Source organism: Nanorana parkeri, unplaced genomic scaffold (assembly GCF_000935625.1).
Source record: "Nanorana parkeri isolate BGI_ZX_2015 unplaced genomic scaffold, ASM93562v1 scaffold817, whole genome shotgun sequence".
NCBI classification, from domain to species: Eukaryota; Metazoa; Chordata; class Amphibia; order Anura; family Dicroglossidae; genus Nanorana; species Nanorana parkeri.
The window spans coordinates 263,070-280,792 of NW_017307085.1; positions in this window are offsets into that span (position 1 = coordinate 263,070).

A 17,723-nucleotide genomic window follows, 5' to 3' on the forward strand; every position below is an offset into this window, starting at 1 on the left:
GCAGGAGAACGAGAGACATCCATTCATGAGCTGCACTGCATGTTCTCCAATCCACCTCTCATCTCTGACCTCTAAAGATCATCTTAGGAAAAATATATAAAACAGCCACAGCATTCCAGTCATGAAATCACTTTTCGGGTCAGCCTGTGTAATTACTCAAACATTTTATGGTATTGGAGGTGATAAAACAGTTTACAGTCGAAATCGGGCTTACAGTGGGAGTGCTTACATTAAAAGCTGGTGGGTGGGAGGGAAGGTGCTTAGGTGGACCTATAAAGGGGTAGGAGCTTAGGGCGGGTGTCACCAGTGTACTGAGATATAAAGGTAGTCCAAAAAGCAATGAAATCGCACAAAAGTTTCCACACTTCATAAACTACGCAGCGATATTGAACAGCAGGGATGAACAAATCATCACTGTATCTGCTTTAATAAAAGGTAATTTTTCTTTCCTTGGTTGAATGGACATTTGCCTTTTATTTTTTGACCTTGTGTCATTTATTTACAAATCTCCCAAAAGCTAAAAATGGATCCTATGAATGTGTTTCAGATATCTATTAACTGCTTGGCTGATAAAGAAAGACTAAACATGTAACACTAAAAGGTTCCCACCACCACGCACTATGCTGCAACACACGCAGTTTTGTTCTTCGAGGAGCATTCCATTTTTAAATGGGCTGTAACGCACCATAACCTAGGACAATTTAGTCCTGTCCTGGAGACACAACAGGAAATGATAGGACCTCTGCCTAAAATTTGGGCAATTCCAGTCTTAGGGCATCATGTATGTACAGTATATCCAGGTGGATGCTGTTCGCATGGCACTATCACCACTAGATGGCGCTAAGAGTATAGGAAATTACACCAGTTGGGTCTTTTATACATGAAGCCCTTAAACGGCTGTCACCAGAACATTTGTCCACATAGGGTGATTCACTCTTAGGGCTCATTACTGCAGTCATGATGTCTGGATCCGCCCAGCTGCGTGACTGACAGCTGGCTCTGCCTATCTAGAGGCAGAGCCAGCTGTACCCGCCCCCTCCCTGTCTGATCCGCCAGTCAGCACTGGCGGATCGGAGGGGGGGAATCCAGCCCCTCCCCTGTCACGGCAGGGAGCTGTGACAGGATCGAGAGGTGAGCGAACGCCGGGATGTGTTCCCTCACCTCCCGATCTACTGAGCCGACCTGTGACAGTCTCATTGTCACAGGTCGGCTAGAACTATGAGGTCAGTGAAAAGCACTCACCTCATAGTTCTCCTTTAATGCATGAGATACTGCAAAGCGGAAGTGCGAATACAGCCTTACTTCTTACTCTGATTTCCTCTTACTCTATCTCTTGGTGACAATAGTCATATAGAAGGGTGAATCACCCCAATGGGGTCACGGGCAGCAATACAATTTTTTGCCTTCTCATTGTACTTTATATACTGTATAGAAGTCTTCAATTCTAGGTTCCCTTGTTTAAGGGACATGCCGTTTTTGGCCATTATGCTTTAACACGCTCTGACCAATATTCTCATTATTTCAATCCAGCGCCTCACCTCTACTTGTTCCAGAAATAAAATCTTAGCAGGGGTTGAAACCCCTATCCTCTCTATCTAAAACAACAAAAAAAGTTGCCTTTACATACACTTTAAAATCCTCTGATGAACTTGTTGGCATTCATTCTTGGTACCCATCCACAGGACATTCATAGAATTCCCATGTTCAGGGCAAAAGGTGAATCAAGACAAACTGAGTGCACCTGCTTCCTGTCCCTTTGCAGGAAGTCATGGACAGGGAAAAAAACATGGCAAACCAACATGTTTCTGACTTTGTATTTGTACCTGTTGGAGAATTTTTTATTACGTCCTGACAGGAAGTGAGGAGCAATCTCCCCAATTCTCAGTTGGCAATTAAAAACAGACAGGGGCCATAATCCAAAGTTTCCCAAAGTGGCCAAAATTGACTCCCAAGGTTTAACAGGATTAAGCAAGGGTTTGATCAAATTGCTGGCAGTTAAAAGGGGGTTAGAAAATGTCTGGAGGTCAAAAGATGGCTGATTAATAATGGAGGGATGATTTGGGGCAATCCATCTTTTAAGGTCTCTGCAGAGCAACATGTTAGTCCTAAGTGTGAGGTGAATATCGGCAAGACAGTATTACCCAGGTTGGAAAGTCAGTCACCAGCAAGAGGAGCCCTGAGTTGTCCCTATCAGCTGTGTGTTGTTCCACCCTGCCCCTTCTGGGTAGGATATACATACATGTTCACTGCTCATACCGAGTGTACTCCCCCACCTCAAACAGTGCTGAGGAGCCAGTAAGTACACCTACCAAAAACTCTGCTGGAGAGCCAGTAAGTACACCTACCAAAAACTCTGTTGGAGAGCCAGTGAGTATACCCATCTCAAATGGTGTTGGAAGGCCAGTGAGTACACCCACCTCAAACTCTGTTGGAGAGCCAGCAAATACACCTACCAATAACTCTGCTGGAGAGCCAGTGAGTACACCCAACTCAAACTCTGTTGGAGAGCCCGCAAATACACCTACCAATAACTCTGCTGGAGAGCAAGTGAGTACACCCATCTCAAATTCTGTCAGAGAGCCAGTGAGTACACCCAACTCAAACTCTGTTGAAAAGCGAGTGAGTACACCCACCTCAAACTCTGTATCATATACTTGACTGGAGACCCAACTGAGAAAGGGGGCTGTCCGCGCACCTCTCGTCCCACACCCATGGAGGTGATGACGGGGATGTAAGGACAGAAAGAGCCACAGGCGTCGGTATGAATCCGTGCGGATGAAAGATTTTTAGCTTTTGCAAGCCGTGTGGTCTTCCACATGAAAAACCGTGCTGGAAACGCAAACGCTATATGTGAATGGAGCCTAAGAGAACGCAGCTCTTGAATTAAGATAAGTAAACAAATGTGGGAGGGTAGCACGATTTAGCTTGGGGGGTGGGAAAATGGATTTACGGACACTTGCTATCTGGGTGAAGCTGTCCTTTAAATATGATATATTTATTCATTATCAGATTTGTCATCAGTAAGAATAACCTTGAACAGGCCAAGAGCTACAATACATGTTAAGTTTTTTTAAACTACTGTCCTTTAATGAACAGCTGTATGGGTGTACTTCTTGATGAGTTCCCATAACCCCCCCCCCCCATTCTTTCATCCTTATCTCCTAACTCCCTCCATTTCCTCCCAACTCTCTCTATTCATCTCCATTTATCAAGGACTTCCTTTTGTAACGCTCAGTACTTGCCTCCTGACCTCTCTCTCCACTTCCTGTTCACCATAACCTCCACTTTACTTCGCCACTTACATATTCTATACAGAAACTTCTCTCCATTATTCTATCTACTTTCTATCCACAGTTAGCTGGTTGATGTGCTTTATTTCCTAGAAGCTAGTTGATCAAGTTTAGAAGTTGCTTTTTCACATAATTATGTTTGGTGCGTTTTTGTGTGCTTTTCCAAAAAAAAGCTAAAAGCAACTTTTAAAAGCAGTAAACTGGAAAAGAGAGTCAGGGGCGTAACTAGAAATCACAGGGCCCCATAGCAAAATTTTGTATGGGGCCCTGTGATTTCTAGTTATGCCCCTTGCAGAGTCCACCTGAGATCCCAAACAACCCACCTGAGAGTGACCCTGCAGAGCCCGCCATAGACTCTCTATGGTGGGCTCTGCAGGGTCTCAGGGGGGCTGCACACCTCTTACCTGCCAGCCCGATCCGCTGTCCGCCTCCATTGTTGCTGGCAGGCCCCACCTCCTCTTCCGTCGCCGGGCCCGCCTCCTCTTCCATCATCGGGCCCGCCTCCTCCTCCAATTCTGACGCTGGGCCCAGCCTTCCTCCTCCACAGCTGCTGGCTGTCACTGACTCAGCAGCGGCTATGAGGAGGAACGCGCAGCTGCACAGATCACTGACAGTGTTCTAACAGCGACACATTCCTCCTCACACCGGCCAGTGACAGCCAGCAGCCTTAGATGCCATAGCGACCCAGGCAGCCCACACGGCATCAGGGGGATGTCCTGGCTGTGCCCCTCTGCACCCCGGGCCCCATAGCGGGCACCTGGGTCGCTATGACATTTGGTGTGCCACTGCAGAGAGTAACAAAGCATTATACAAGCATATGAACAATAGGCATTTTTTGCATGTGTTTTCAACAATGCAAAGGAATGCTTAACTTGCCAAGTTTAAAGTGGCAGTCCACCTTTTGGACAACACTAGTAAATGCAGCAACAATGAACTCATGATCAATGTGATTTAATAATTCTTTGCAATGAAGCCTGCAGGGAATCGCAACAGCTATCATGGCGTCATGGGTACAATGCACAGGCTCTTGCAAAGCTTTCCCCCGACCCTTGGTCCATATGGAGGTAGGGACCTACTGTTGTGTTGAGAGGAAGTGAGGCTGGACTACAAGGAGTTGAGGCAGGAGGGGTCACTGTAGTGATTCTGCACAGTTCCTCAGCCATGGTGGCAGGTGGGACTTGTAGTAATTCACAGGAAGGAATCCCGGACCTGGGAGACACAACAATGCGCACGCAGCAATGCACAGCCACACGGAATATATAAGAGAAAGTTCCTGCCAGAAAAGTTTTGACTATTTGATTGTTTCCAACATACAGTACCTAATACTTTGAAGGTTTAAAATATGTTTTATTGTGATAATAAAGCTAAAGTAGACTTATCACTAGTTACATGTTTTCGTGTTTAGCGTATGCATGTAAGTAATGTTTAAGTGTAATACATCCAGGTATTTATTACCTCGCACGAAAATCACAGTTTTCTCCCTGTACAAGCCCTCATCTACTTTTCTTTCCATCTTCGCTCAGGCATCTTCTACTTCCTAGACTGAGATGTGGCTCTGAGATGACACAGTCATAAAATCTTGGTGCCTGTGCTGTTCTTGGCTGGTAATAAAATGTCTGACACAGATCAGCCCAGGGTTATTCACAAAAGGGAGAAGAGTTTGGAGAAGGCAGGAGAAGGGAACAATCTAGGACAACATAGCTGATTTGGAAAAAATCTCCCATTCAGCTCACTTTCCAGTTCAGCTATGTTGTCCTAGATTGTTCCCTTCTCCTGCATTCTCTAAACTCTTCAACCTTTTGTGAATAACCCTGTCAGTCTGATCCCAGGGGGAGAGGAGACTGAGGAAATGCCTTGCCCTACCTGCAGCAGGCTGATAACATGATCTCAGACCAGGCAAAGTTACCTAACTGTTCTATGTTCTAGGGCTGCTTTTTAATGCTAAAAGGCCGAGGTAGAGCAAAAGGTATTTTTTGAAAAGTATACTATTGCAGTGATGTCACAAGGGGAGTGCGTCCCGCACCCAGGTGTCACCATTGCAAGGGTAACACCAAAATGACTAACAGTCATTTTGGTGTCACCCCCTCTAAAAAGTCGGGCACTCGGTCATGGCCTGAGAGCCCGACAGTGTATGGAGAGAGGAAGGGATCCGGCGGCATACCTCATCCCGCCGGGTGAACCTCCCCTTCTCTCTCTGCTGGCGTCCATCACCGAAAACCACCCCACACCATAATCCCCCCTCCACCAAACTGTACACTTGGCACAATGCAGTCAGGCAAGTACCGTTCTCCTGGCCAGGAGACAAACCCAGACACGTCCATCGGATTGCCAGACAGAGAAGCGTGATTCGTCACTCCAGAGAACACGTCTCCACTTCTCTGGAATCCAGTGGCAGTGTGCTTTACACCACTGCATCCGACGCTTTGCATTGCACTTGGTGATGTAAGGCTTGGATGCAGCTGCTCGGCCATGGAAACCCATTCCATGAAGCTCTCTACACACTGTTGTTGTGCCAATCTGAAGGCCACACGAAGTTTGGAGGTCTGTAGATATTGACTCTGCAGACAGCTGGCGACTTCTGCGCACTGTTAGCTTCAGCATGCGCTGACTCCGCTCTGTCATTTTACGTGGCCTACCACTTTGTGGCTGAGTTGCTGTTGTTTCCAGTGGTTTCCACTTTGTTATAATACCACTAACAGTTGACCGTGGAATGTTTAGTAGCAAGGAAATTTCACTTATGGACTTATTGCACAGGTGGCAACCTATCACGGTACCACGCTTGAATTTACTGAGCACCTGAGAGCGACCCATTCTTTCACAAATGTTTGTAGAAGCGTCTGCATGCCTAGGTGCTTGATTTTATACACGTGGCCACGGAGGTGATGGAAATACCTGAATCCAATGATTTGGAGGGGTGTCCCAATACATATATATAATTTTTTTAATATTAACAATATTTTCTTTAAACGTGGTTAGCAGAGGCAGCTGTTGTGGTGGAGTATTTTTTTAATGGAATACTTGGGGAGGGCACCCTGTTAGCTCTACAAGAACAGGATATTTCTGCATTGCTCTAAAAGAGTCCTGAAATTTGTCCCTGATTGGTGAAGGTATCTGGGAGTATAATTTAGCATGCCACAGACTTCTCCTGGCCAATCAGGAGTTTCCAAGTGGAGTAAAAAAAATTTGCAGAGGTGCCTTGGCACGGCAGTGTGGCTTCTACATATTTTTGGCCAAAAGTTTGTGCAACTAAAACCTCTGATTTTAACGCATACTGTTGACAGGGCTACTTGTTTGGTTGCAGGCTGGCTGGCAGGGTGGGGCTGGGGAATTTTTGTGTTTTGTATTGGAGTAAAAAAAATAAACTGGCTTCTCACAGCAAGAGGTCGCCAATATACAAAGGTGTTTGGGAGAGGTCTCAGAGAGAACGCGCCTTTTATGATTTGGCAAGACCAACACCCAATAGCAATGTAGGCCTCCTCTGGCAGAATAAGTGTTAGCTATTCTCTTGAATATTTGGCTAGATCGAACGCTGCCTGCAAGGAAGGAACTAAGGTTACTAAGATGATCAGCAAGTTCCCTGCAGTACCTGTTTAGGGATGCCAGTAGACAAGAGGCATTAAGTGGTAGCACAGTGGCAGGGAGGTGAGGTCCTGTCATCTGGCAGGGGTATGGTCCTAAATGCCTGGTCACCAGCAGCATAGGGATATTGAGCAGGGAGCCCCATTCCCCCCCCCAGGATTGGTGTTACAGGTTCATTTTGTGAAGTTGTTTTTACCCTAATGAGCAAGATGCAGAAATGGAGAACAACCAAAAATGGACATTTCCTGCTGAATCAATGGAATGTTTTTGAAGAGGATGAAGCAGTTAGTCTGGAGTAGCAAGCTCCTCTCTAAACTACCGTTCTCTAAACATGTCATCAGGCTCATCAGCCATCTAAGATCATTTGTGATGACCCTTAAACTAAAGGTCAGAGGCTTTCAAGCTAGCTGGAAATGTCTGACGGTTTCATTACGGCTCTAACAATGATGAACACTGTCAATACTCATCAGTTTATTTTATGCAGATAAAGGGCCTTGTCAATGAAATGGATGTGTGTTTACGTACTAGCAGGATGACTTAGTATCTTTTTATAGCTGTTGAGAACTCCCTACATCTGCTGTCTTGCTGCAATCTCCATAATGTTTCATGAGCAAAAAAATAATGAGGGACAGTAAGATTATCATGTCCCAGCCACAGCAGGTGGGAGATCAAGGGACCGAACACCAGAAATCTGAAGTCAATGAACAATCTAAGATTTATTCCACGTGCATCTACATAGAACTGTGCAATCAGCTATGTATGGATCGTCTCTTTAAATTATCTGGGGGCATCATCTCACTGAACATCCTCTGTCCTTTATACTGCTTTACGTTTCACTGCTTATTGCAAAACAGATCTAAGAAGTGTTCCACATAAAATATTTTCCTATGCTTTACTGTTCACTTCAGGTTAAATTAACACTGTTTTCCGGTAAATAAGAAGCAGTGACCTCAGTGAGGGACCAGCACAGATTGTAGAGACTTGGCAGAGACCTAGAAAATCTCAGGACAGTTTGATTCCCCACAGCTCTGAGGCAGACAGCATTGCCTGTACACAGCCAAGTGTATTGTACCTGAGCAGTGGGAGCTTGTATACAAATTACAACGTCACCTTTCTGCTCCACTTTTGCTGTTCAGCCTCTTTTCCAAACCTACTGGCAGCACACTGTGTACTCATCCATACATAGAAATGTGACATACTACCCTGTTTTATTGCTTTCCAGTTCTTATTCCTCTGAGAATCCTAAACCTGCTAGAGGCAACAGAGCATTTGTTGTCTGTCACTGATCTTTTAACCCAGACCAGTTAGCCCCGTTTTCTTTCTGTGTTGTTAACACTTGGCAAAAGACAGTGAGATGCGGTCTTGTCTATGTAGTAATTGCAATCTGAGCATCTGAGGTTTGCTTTCGCAATCACATGCTGCAGGGGATGTAACATGTCTGATCTCTATAGCGGTGTACCTGCAGGTGAATGGGCGGCAGTGCAAGTTTTGGTATGGGCCCCGATGGCTGCCAACCACATCAGGAGACAGTAGACACATGGGACATAATATTTATTACATATATATATATCTATCTATATATATATCTATATGATTCAGCTGCCAAAAAAAAATAAAAGGAGGGTAGGGAGGTATAAGAAATGTGATGGTCAAGTTTGAGAATTATTCATGACAGGCCGTAAAATTTAATCCAAAACGTTTGCCTTTAGTTTTGTAAAGATTAGGTAAGGTTTGAGCTGGGCATATACTATTTCATTTGCACGTTTATTCAAAATCATTTGTCAGAGCATTAAATCTCGCCATCGTTGAGTCAACTAATTTCATTCGAAAGCCCTTAAATTTTTCATTCAGACCAGCTACTTGAATCTATTCCCAGAGTATTAAACTGGTTCCTTTTGTGCCTAGCACGTGCCCAATACAATGTGTACAATCTTTCCCACACCAAAATCACATCTGAGTTTCGTTCATTTAGATAGAAAACAAGAAACATTTCTATATCCTTCTCCTCTGATTTTCCTTGTCAATGCAGTTGAAAACAAATGTTGACTAGACCTTACAAACCATTAGAAAATCGAACAAACATTCTTTAAAGGAACATTTTCAAACAAAATTCTACTGGTGTATCTTCAGCTATAGATTCTATAGAACCTCAGATCAGGTTTTTATTGCTGTGAACTCACTAGGGAGTTTTACCAGAGACGTGCGGTCAGGGGAGGCAGGTGAGGCAGAGTATTATGAAGAAAAAAGGTGTCAGCTTCAAGTCTGAAGCTGACAGTTTTTTCTCCATTGAGATTGGCTTGAAACATATTACACAGCGGGGAAATCCCCCCCGCTGTGTAAGCTGTCATGGACGGAGCGCTGCTGGTTAATTACAGGCAGCGCTGCATCCGGCTTTTGACAGCTAGTTAGGTTACACAGCAGCGGGCTTCCCCACTGCTTGTGTAACCTAACTTGGTGAGGCCAGAGCTGTCACAGCCTCTACTCTGTGTTAGAGGCGTGAGCTCTGTAGCTGGCTTGGACCAATGGCAAAGCGCCATTGGTCCAAACAATCCAATAAAAAAAAAACAGTTAGGACATCGATCTCGATGACTCACCAGTGACGAGCAAGTGAGGGACAGGGAGGCTTCTCCCTGTCTCCTCCCCACACAGCTTGGTTACCGAGCTGGGGGCGGTGCTTTGACAGGTATGGGAAGGAGCTTCAGCGGGACAGGGCGGAGCGTCGGCGGTCTGGGTGATGCCTCACTCAGCACAGAAGGAACGGCAGGTCACTGAGTTTTACCCTCACTACCTGTCCTGATTTTAGGGTATCACCAGGGCAGGAAGTGATAGGATATATCTGTGATAGGAAAAGAGAGCTTTTCATTCACAACTGATGTGTTGGGGCTGTACTGGCCGCTTTCTCCAACGCAGCCCCAATGCACAGACAAATACAATTTGCCTTGTTTCAATGGGCACAGTTCACACCAGGGTATTGCAGGGTATAAAGGTTAGTTGCTTGTTTATGTCTAGGTGAATGGTGTAAAGCAGTGCTCCCCAACCTTTTTATCGCCGCGGACCGGTCAATGCTTGATAATTTTACCGTGGCCCGCTGAGGGGGGGACGTTGATTGTTTATATTTTAGATTGTTTTGATTTAATAATTTTAATTTAATTGTATTTAAAAATGCCTTCAAAATAAAATACAGTTACACCAAAAAATGAAAGCGTTGGAATTCTTCACCTATTCCACCACCGAAAAACTGGGCGAGATTACGTTAAAATGTGTGACCACGTCACTGGTCACACATTCTAACGTAGTCTCAAACTTTGATAGATCACATGCCTACCTGTAATCATTTAATCAGAGAAATAGATTATAATAGGGAACATTACAGTGTAATATTCCCCATTATAATCCACTTTTCTAATTACATAAAATAGCAGTACATAACAGAGAAATAGATTATAATAGGGAACATTACAGTGTAATATTCCCCATTATAATCCACGTCTAATGACATGATGTAAGACCCCCCCCCTTCCCCCGCTCAGACTCACCCTTCCAGGAGCAGCAGCCATGTGTCGATGTGTGCACTCACTGCGGGGGGCGGGGCGTGTGACACACACACGTCTCCTGTGACTCACCTCCCCTCCCGCCGCCTGTTACTATAGATGCGGCCGGGAGGGGAGGTGAGTCACAGGACCCGCCCCCTCACTGTGAAGCCCATCGGCAGTGCGAGGCCCCGGTGTTCGAACACCGGGACTGTGCACTGCCATATATTGCATGACCGGACCGCACTGAGACTGTGCGGCCCGGTACCATTTGATCCGCGGACCGGTACCGGTCCGCGGACCGGGGGTTGGGGAACACTGGTGTAAAGGACTCTTACTTACCCGAGCTCTGATTCCCCGGTAGACCAATGCATCCTGCATTGTAAGTGATGACATCAGGGGCCCCTGAACGCAGGAATGAAGCGGGGAAGAGGCTGTGGGTGTCAGATTTAGAGTCTTAACTCAGATCCCGCAGACAAAAATGAGCAGGTAACCTTTGCAGTGCAGCCCCACTGCAAGGGGAGTTTTTTTTAACCTGGAGATAGGCTTTAAGGGCTGGTTCACACCATATCCCGTGCGTTCCAGCACGGTTCCGCATTAGATGACATAAACCAGCCTCCACCATTCATGTCAATGGCACCTCTCACCTGCAGTGCGATCACCCGCACCAAAACTCGTGGCATAGCAAGTCCCTGCATTCCAGTGCGGTGTGATCGCAAAAAACAGTGCATTCACGGAACGCACTGGATATGGTGTGAACAGACCCTAATAATTATTTAATCATGAATTAGCTTTTAATTATAACTGTTACATTTTACTTATGAATGTTGGCTAAGATGTTTCTTTTTGCAGTGTTTTTTAGGATTGTTCCTTATATCATGTGTTTTCTCATTAATATGTTTTCTATCATCCTTTCTTTGTGATAGTGCCCTCTTGTTTTGATTTCTTTTTGTTTTCCACTTTTAGTTCAATCGTTTTTTTTTATTAGTTTTTTTGTTAACAGGTTTCAAACAGTCCATAACGGCATTCAATCAGTTTAAAACATGACATCGTAGGACATGGGGTCAAGAGTAAAACATTGTTGGGCCGGTACTGACAACCTAAGGCCGATATACATGGCTTCTTATATCAGAGTACATCACAAAATGCTAAGGCACATATACGGTGGTTAGGGGGTATGTCATAAGGGTTTAACCTTCTCGCATGCTAGATATGGTAATCTAGCGTGATCATTTGCCAACACCGCTTAACACCATCTCCAAACGAACAGTTTGAACATCAGGTTATGACAGGAAGCTGTTTTCCACTTTTGACACACAAATCATACAGTGTACATTGGCTAGCTAGGTTTTGAACATACACAGGAACCTTTGTATTGTAAGCAGGCCAGTAGGGTTCCAACAGGCCAAAAAAATTAATTATGGACATGACTAAGCAGCTATTTTGCTACATACTGATGATTTTTATTTTAATTATAGTTCTCCTTTAACTATATTCTATTAAATATTTTATTTTTCTATCATTTGTAATTATATATATATATATATATCTATTTAACTGTTTTAGCTCAGTACATTACATTACACATGCATACATGTGCTGCCTTTTTTGTAGCTCGGTTTTGCACTGATACTTTTTCTCAATGTAAGCCTGCCAGTCAAGTGTGACTGATTGAAAACAAAGTATTCATGGTACGGCTGAGATTTGATTTCAGCTGTTGTTGATGACAAAAACTCACAATAAAAGCCCCATAATAGGAGACAGTGCGCCTACATTTCAGCGTAATATTCATTTCTAATAACCAGTGTCTCCAGAGAATAGAATGCTTGTTATCACACAGTGAGGATTTCCAATTTATTGTGAAATCTCCCTGATGATGAGTCTGATCCACCACTCTTCTATGCATTACAGTGAGGGAGAAAAGTCACATGCATGCTCTGCTGTCACATTTGGTGCGAGAATAGAGTCGGGTCCCAGAGCTCTATCAACTCTCTTGAGGACAAGCAGATATCTCGATGGCCTTTGATCTCAGGGAGACACCTGCCATCTACTCCTACCCTTAGTAATACCAGTGAAATACAAATAACTGCTGGGAGATAAATCTACAAATCTGTGTGTGTAATTCAGTAATAGGAAATGAGAAAATGCGCAATGAGCAAAAGCATATTAACCCCTTAAGGACAGGCCTTTTTTTCCTTTTTTGTTTACATGTTATAATCTACATTTTACGCCTTAAAATTACTTAGAAAAACACTCAAATATTATATATTTTCTGAAAGCCAAGACCCTATAGAATAAAATGGTGGTGGTTGCACGACATTAGCACATCTTATCATCAAACCCAAACATTTAGAGAAAGGTGCACTCAAGTTCAATTTAGTGCCCCAAAACACTATATAAAACCATTTTTGTAAAATATAAAAGATGAGGTTACAACGAGTAAATGGATACCCAACATGCCCAGGTTAAAAATTGTGTGCGTCTGAAACTGGGACAAAATTCAGTACCCCAAAAAGTCCATACATAACGCTACAGGTCATCAGTTTAGAGATATACACGAAAATATTGGCCCTAGAATTATTGCTCTCACTCTGGCGTTTGCGGTGATACCCAACATGTGTAGCGCGATCGTCGTTTTCATACCCGAAGCGAGTTTATGTGACGACGCACGTGCTCGCAGGGGCCGGGGACTTTATAAAAATGTTTTTATTATTTTTACACTTAATTTAATATTATTTTTAAAACTATTTTATTTAAACTTTATTTTTATTGTTATCACATAGGGAGATTTACAAACCCCCCATGTGATAACATGATAACATATTGGTGGTGACAGGTCCTCTTAAGATGATACTGGGGGTCCAAAAGATCCCTAGTATCACCTTTTCACTCTAAATAAGCTATTAAAGTGCAGATCGCACTTCAATAGCTTATTGCTGGGCTTTAGGAGCCCAGCAATGACAGGTCAGGGACCGAGACTGATGCTATACTGTACGTGTCGCTCCCGGTCCCATAGAACGGGGAGGAGAGTGGTGAACGGACAGCTTCCCAGCGACACCCGAGATTCCGGGCCCGGGCTTGTAGGATGGGCAGTGGAGCCCAGGATACACGGCGGTGGTGTCGGGGGGGTGGGGGTGGCCCCTTTACAGGATCGTAGAAGCGATCTGGCGGCAGCTGAGCCGCCAGTATCGCTTCTACTGTAAAGCCGGCCGAAGACTCTACAAATCTAAACAGAGTCTGTTTAACCCTTTGAGGATTCAGAATGGAATTATCCCATCATCGGTCATGAAGGAGTTAAAACCTGAGAATTTCCTAAAAATGTTTTTACTTTGGACTGAACTCTCGACACACAATATGTAATTTAAAGGGAAATTCCACTTTTTGCAAAAAATATCAAAAAATAAGTAATAATAATAATAAATGAACCCATCTTTATAAAAGAAGAAAACATGCATTTATTATTTTGTGCATAGGAGCCAGTAAACCATGGCAACCTGCAATGCTCTGGCACCTGCAGACTGTTCCTCCTGTCCATGCGGAGAGACAAAAACCCCGGCAATTCAGGTAAGTGGGGGGAGGGAGGGGGGAGCCACAAATCTGGCCAAATATGGGTGTAATATGAAACATGATCAGAAAGGTACACCTATAGAAGAATTAAACGCTCAAACATCTTTCAATAATTTATCCAGATTGAACAAATATACATTGCCCAGCAACACTTACAGTCATCATGCTTCCAAACAGCTCCAACTCTCCCAGCTTGGCTTCCCTGAATTTCCTGCCCGTTCAAGATCACAAGGGACAGAGCAGACTCTAGCGACTGTTCATCTACTAACTCAAAAAAAGAAAGAATGAGGAGTGGGGAGCAGGTGAGTGACTTGCCTTGTTGTGTCTGTGTGTTTGTGGAGAGACACACATAGCTTACTAGCACACACAAGGGTGGCACTATAGGAACCTGCAAGGGAAAGGAGCCACCCTAAAACAGGATATCAGGACCAGTGCTCTGGGGACCAGCTGATTTTGCAGGAAGATAAAGCTTGTAAATATCAAGGAGCAGCATCCATTGTAAGTGATTTCATCAGCACTTCAAATAGTTTAAAAACCTTTTGACTTTAAAATCACTTTAGACATATTCCACAATAGCCTCAAAGCTATTATGAATCCTTTGCAAAGCCAGAGTTCACCTAAAAGCAGATTAAAAAACCTTTCTATTAAAAACTAGAAGAGGGGGTGGGGGCGGATACAAGACAAGTCACTCCACAGGAATGAGAGCAGCAGTGACTGGTCTTTAAAACAGGAAGCTCCTGCACAGAAGCAAAGTCTCACATTGAATTAACTGCACACATCTGCACTCCAAGGTTCAAGTAAGAACACACATGCCGCCTATATCTATACAATATTCAAAGATGAACTCCATGCCCACTCGTGGAAGTCCCTGACCCTAAATTTCCAGGCAGTGAAAAACAGGATTACAAATACTATGATCAATGAAAAACTAACAGCGCTCCTGGCTGACTCCCATGGTAAATTTTTACATATACGGGAACCATGGATAACATAGGCGAGCCCTCAATATTTCGAGGCCACTCTAGTGTCATCTGCACACTAGAGACCATCTGTTGTGTCGTTGTCGTCCCCCCTACCGACCCTTCATTTCTTCACCTCTTCTTTTCCAGCTCCCTGACCTGCATCTTCGCTCATTCTTGATTTACTGCTTCTTATATCATTCTATCTTTCTCTCCTTTGCTGTTCCTTTCCCTTTGTATTTTCTATTTACTTTTCTTTATGATATAGTTTGCCCTTTGTCCTTTAGACCCCCTATGGGGCGGTTATAGTAACCTCTCTACCCCAACACTAACCTGCCTAGGTAGCTTGGTGAGCAGGCATTCCATCACCTATTGTATGTAACATTCCTCCATGACTTGTATTTACATACTGTACGCATAATGGAACAGACTAGGGTTACATTCTGAAGGCTTTATTTTTTCGACCTACTTGTTGTAACGAATGTTCCCATTCATTCATGCTTTACTGTTCTCATTTTCTGCTGTTTGTGGCTGCTGTGCCAGCTCACCGTACATGATGTGCTGTACGTGTATGTTTTCCCTTTTGTTTTTTTTTGGAAAATAATAAAAAGATTGTGAAGCAAAGATGAACTCCAGGCAGATAAAAACACCGGACCTTGACACTGAAAAATCTAATTCTACCAATGCATCCCTCTATGTATGATGATTAATAATAACATAGACATGTCAGGTGTAAAATGCTGTGGTTATGAAATACTTACACTTGCAGAGCATTCAATTCCTGCTGTGAAAGGGAAAACTGACTTCAGATTGCCAAAGCAGTGTACACTGGGATTCAGTGGCGTAACCAGAGTTCTGGGCGCCCGGGGCAGAAAGGAAGTAAAAGGAGAGCTAGTAATCTGCCCTTAGTAAACATGGCCACTGTCAGAAGACTTTGGCAGAAGTGAGAAATTAGGTATGCAAAGAATACAAAGCCGGCAATTATCTAGAAGAATGTGTCTGTAGATTGTCATTACTAAACATTTCTAAAGGTGTCTTTGTTGTTATTGTAAAGATATGGGTAAAGGTCCGCTTTAATGAAGCTCTGCATTCATTTAAATGCACCCAGTGTTCATAATGGAATTTAATTTGGTATCAGTCGCTTGCAATCTTCTGTACAGTAGAGCTCAGACTGAGGGAAGTGAGGGGGGGAGTGGGGCAGGACCAGGGCTGGATTTCCCACAAGGCCCAGCTTGGGGGCAGTAGGGAGTAGAGGGGCAGGGGCAGCAGGGGTGTGGAATTCCTACCTCCCGATGCCCGAGACATGCAGTTCCGGGCGCCGGGTGGGTAGTTGTTTTCTAGATTTAGCCCTGATTTGGGCAAGCAGAGCTAAATGTACAGTGGGGAAGCCGCCGCTCGTGCTGTACAAGTGATCTCGCCAAAGATCACTTGTATGCAGCCTGCAGGTCCCCGTACTCTCCATGGGGGCGGGGGTGGTTTCGGGTAGGGGGGTGCATTGAGGAACCTGGCCTCGGGGCAGCAGAGAGAGTAAATACGGCCCTGGGCAGGACTGAAAGCTAGTCGCAAGCGCTGCATGCAAAGAATCTGGCAAAGAACATACTGATAGGAAAAGAGAGAGCACCGCCACCACTATATATCATCTTCTGTCTATAACTGTAACAGAGAAAGCAGTGTCATCTGTCTGGCTGTGCTCTGTGACCTGTGTAAATCTCAAGACTGGATGGACAAGAATACAACTACTTCTCTAAATGTACGGTACTTTATGTGAGTTTTCAGTTCTTTGCCCGGGGTTCCGCTGTAAGCTAAATGTTACAACTGTATTTCAAAATATTTGCCCTCTGAAAATACACAATATAAACAGACATTCCCGCGGCTGTTTTCCTGCACCGTCTCCTTTATAATAAAGGGCTTTATATATGGAAGATTTGCTATAAAACCTCCTCAGAAATGACATGAAACTTGCCCGCAGCCATGTTGACTGAGGGCACATTATACTCATGTCCACACATGAAGCCATTTATATTAGCAACATCCATTTTCCTTTCCCTGCTGATAAGGAGGTGATTGATGTTGACCCATGATGCCGTCTATAGCCTGTGCCCTATCCCTTAAAACAGGTCAAAGATTTATATGCTTTCTGCTCACTGGAAAGTCTCTGGTGCCTTGTCAGCCACTGTGAACAAAGTGTGTTTCTGCTTGAGAAAGCCAGCAGCATGTCTCTATGGCCTCTGCTTCCTATTCCCAGACCTGGGGAGAGAAGACATATGACTCTCTTGGAGGCTGTCATAACATATCCTGTACTTTGTTTAAATAAAAAAAAAATGCAACAAAGAAGTTGTGAAAAAAGTGTTCTGTAGAAGTAACAAATAGATAAAATGTAAAGAGAAAAAATTTGGTAGGAGAAAAGAAATACAAATCGAGCATAGGGTTGGGAGAGATGTACAGCCTGACTTGTCCCCTTTGGAACTGCCTCCAGCCAAAACTTTTTTTCTTAGAGTGAGAAATAAGGAAGAGCACTGGCGGAACTACCAGGGTCGCAATTGCGACCTGGCCTTGGCGTTCCGCCTGTTGGGGGGGGTTGCGGCCCAGAGAGGAAGCAGAGGGCCCAAAAGCTTCCTCATGCTTTCCCCCCCTCCAGATAGCGCCGCTCCATCCCCCGCCGGTCTGCATGTACGGGCGGCTGTGCGGGGATAGAGAGGCTCTGTCTGTCACTTGTAGCAGGGCCACTACCGACACAGCAGGCACCACCAGGCAGCACAATCTACAGCTGGGAGAGGATGGACCCTCTTTACTCAGCC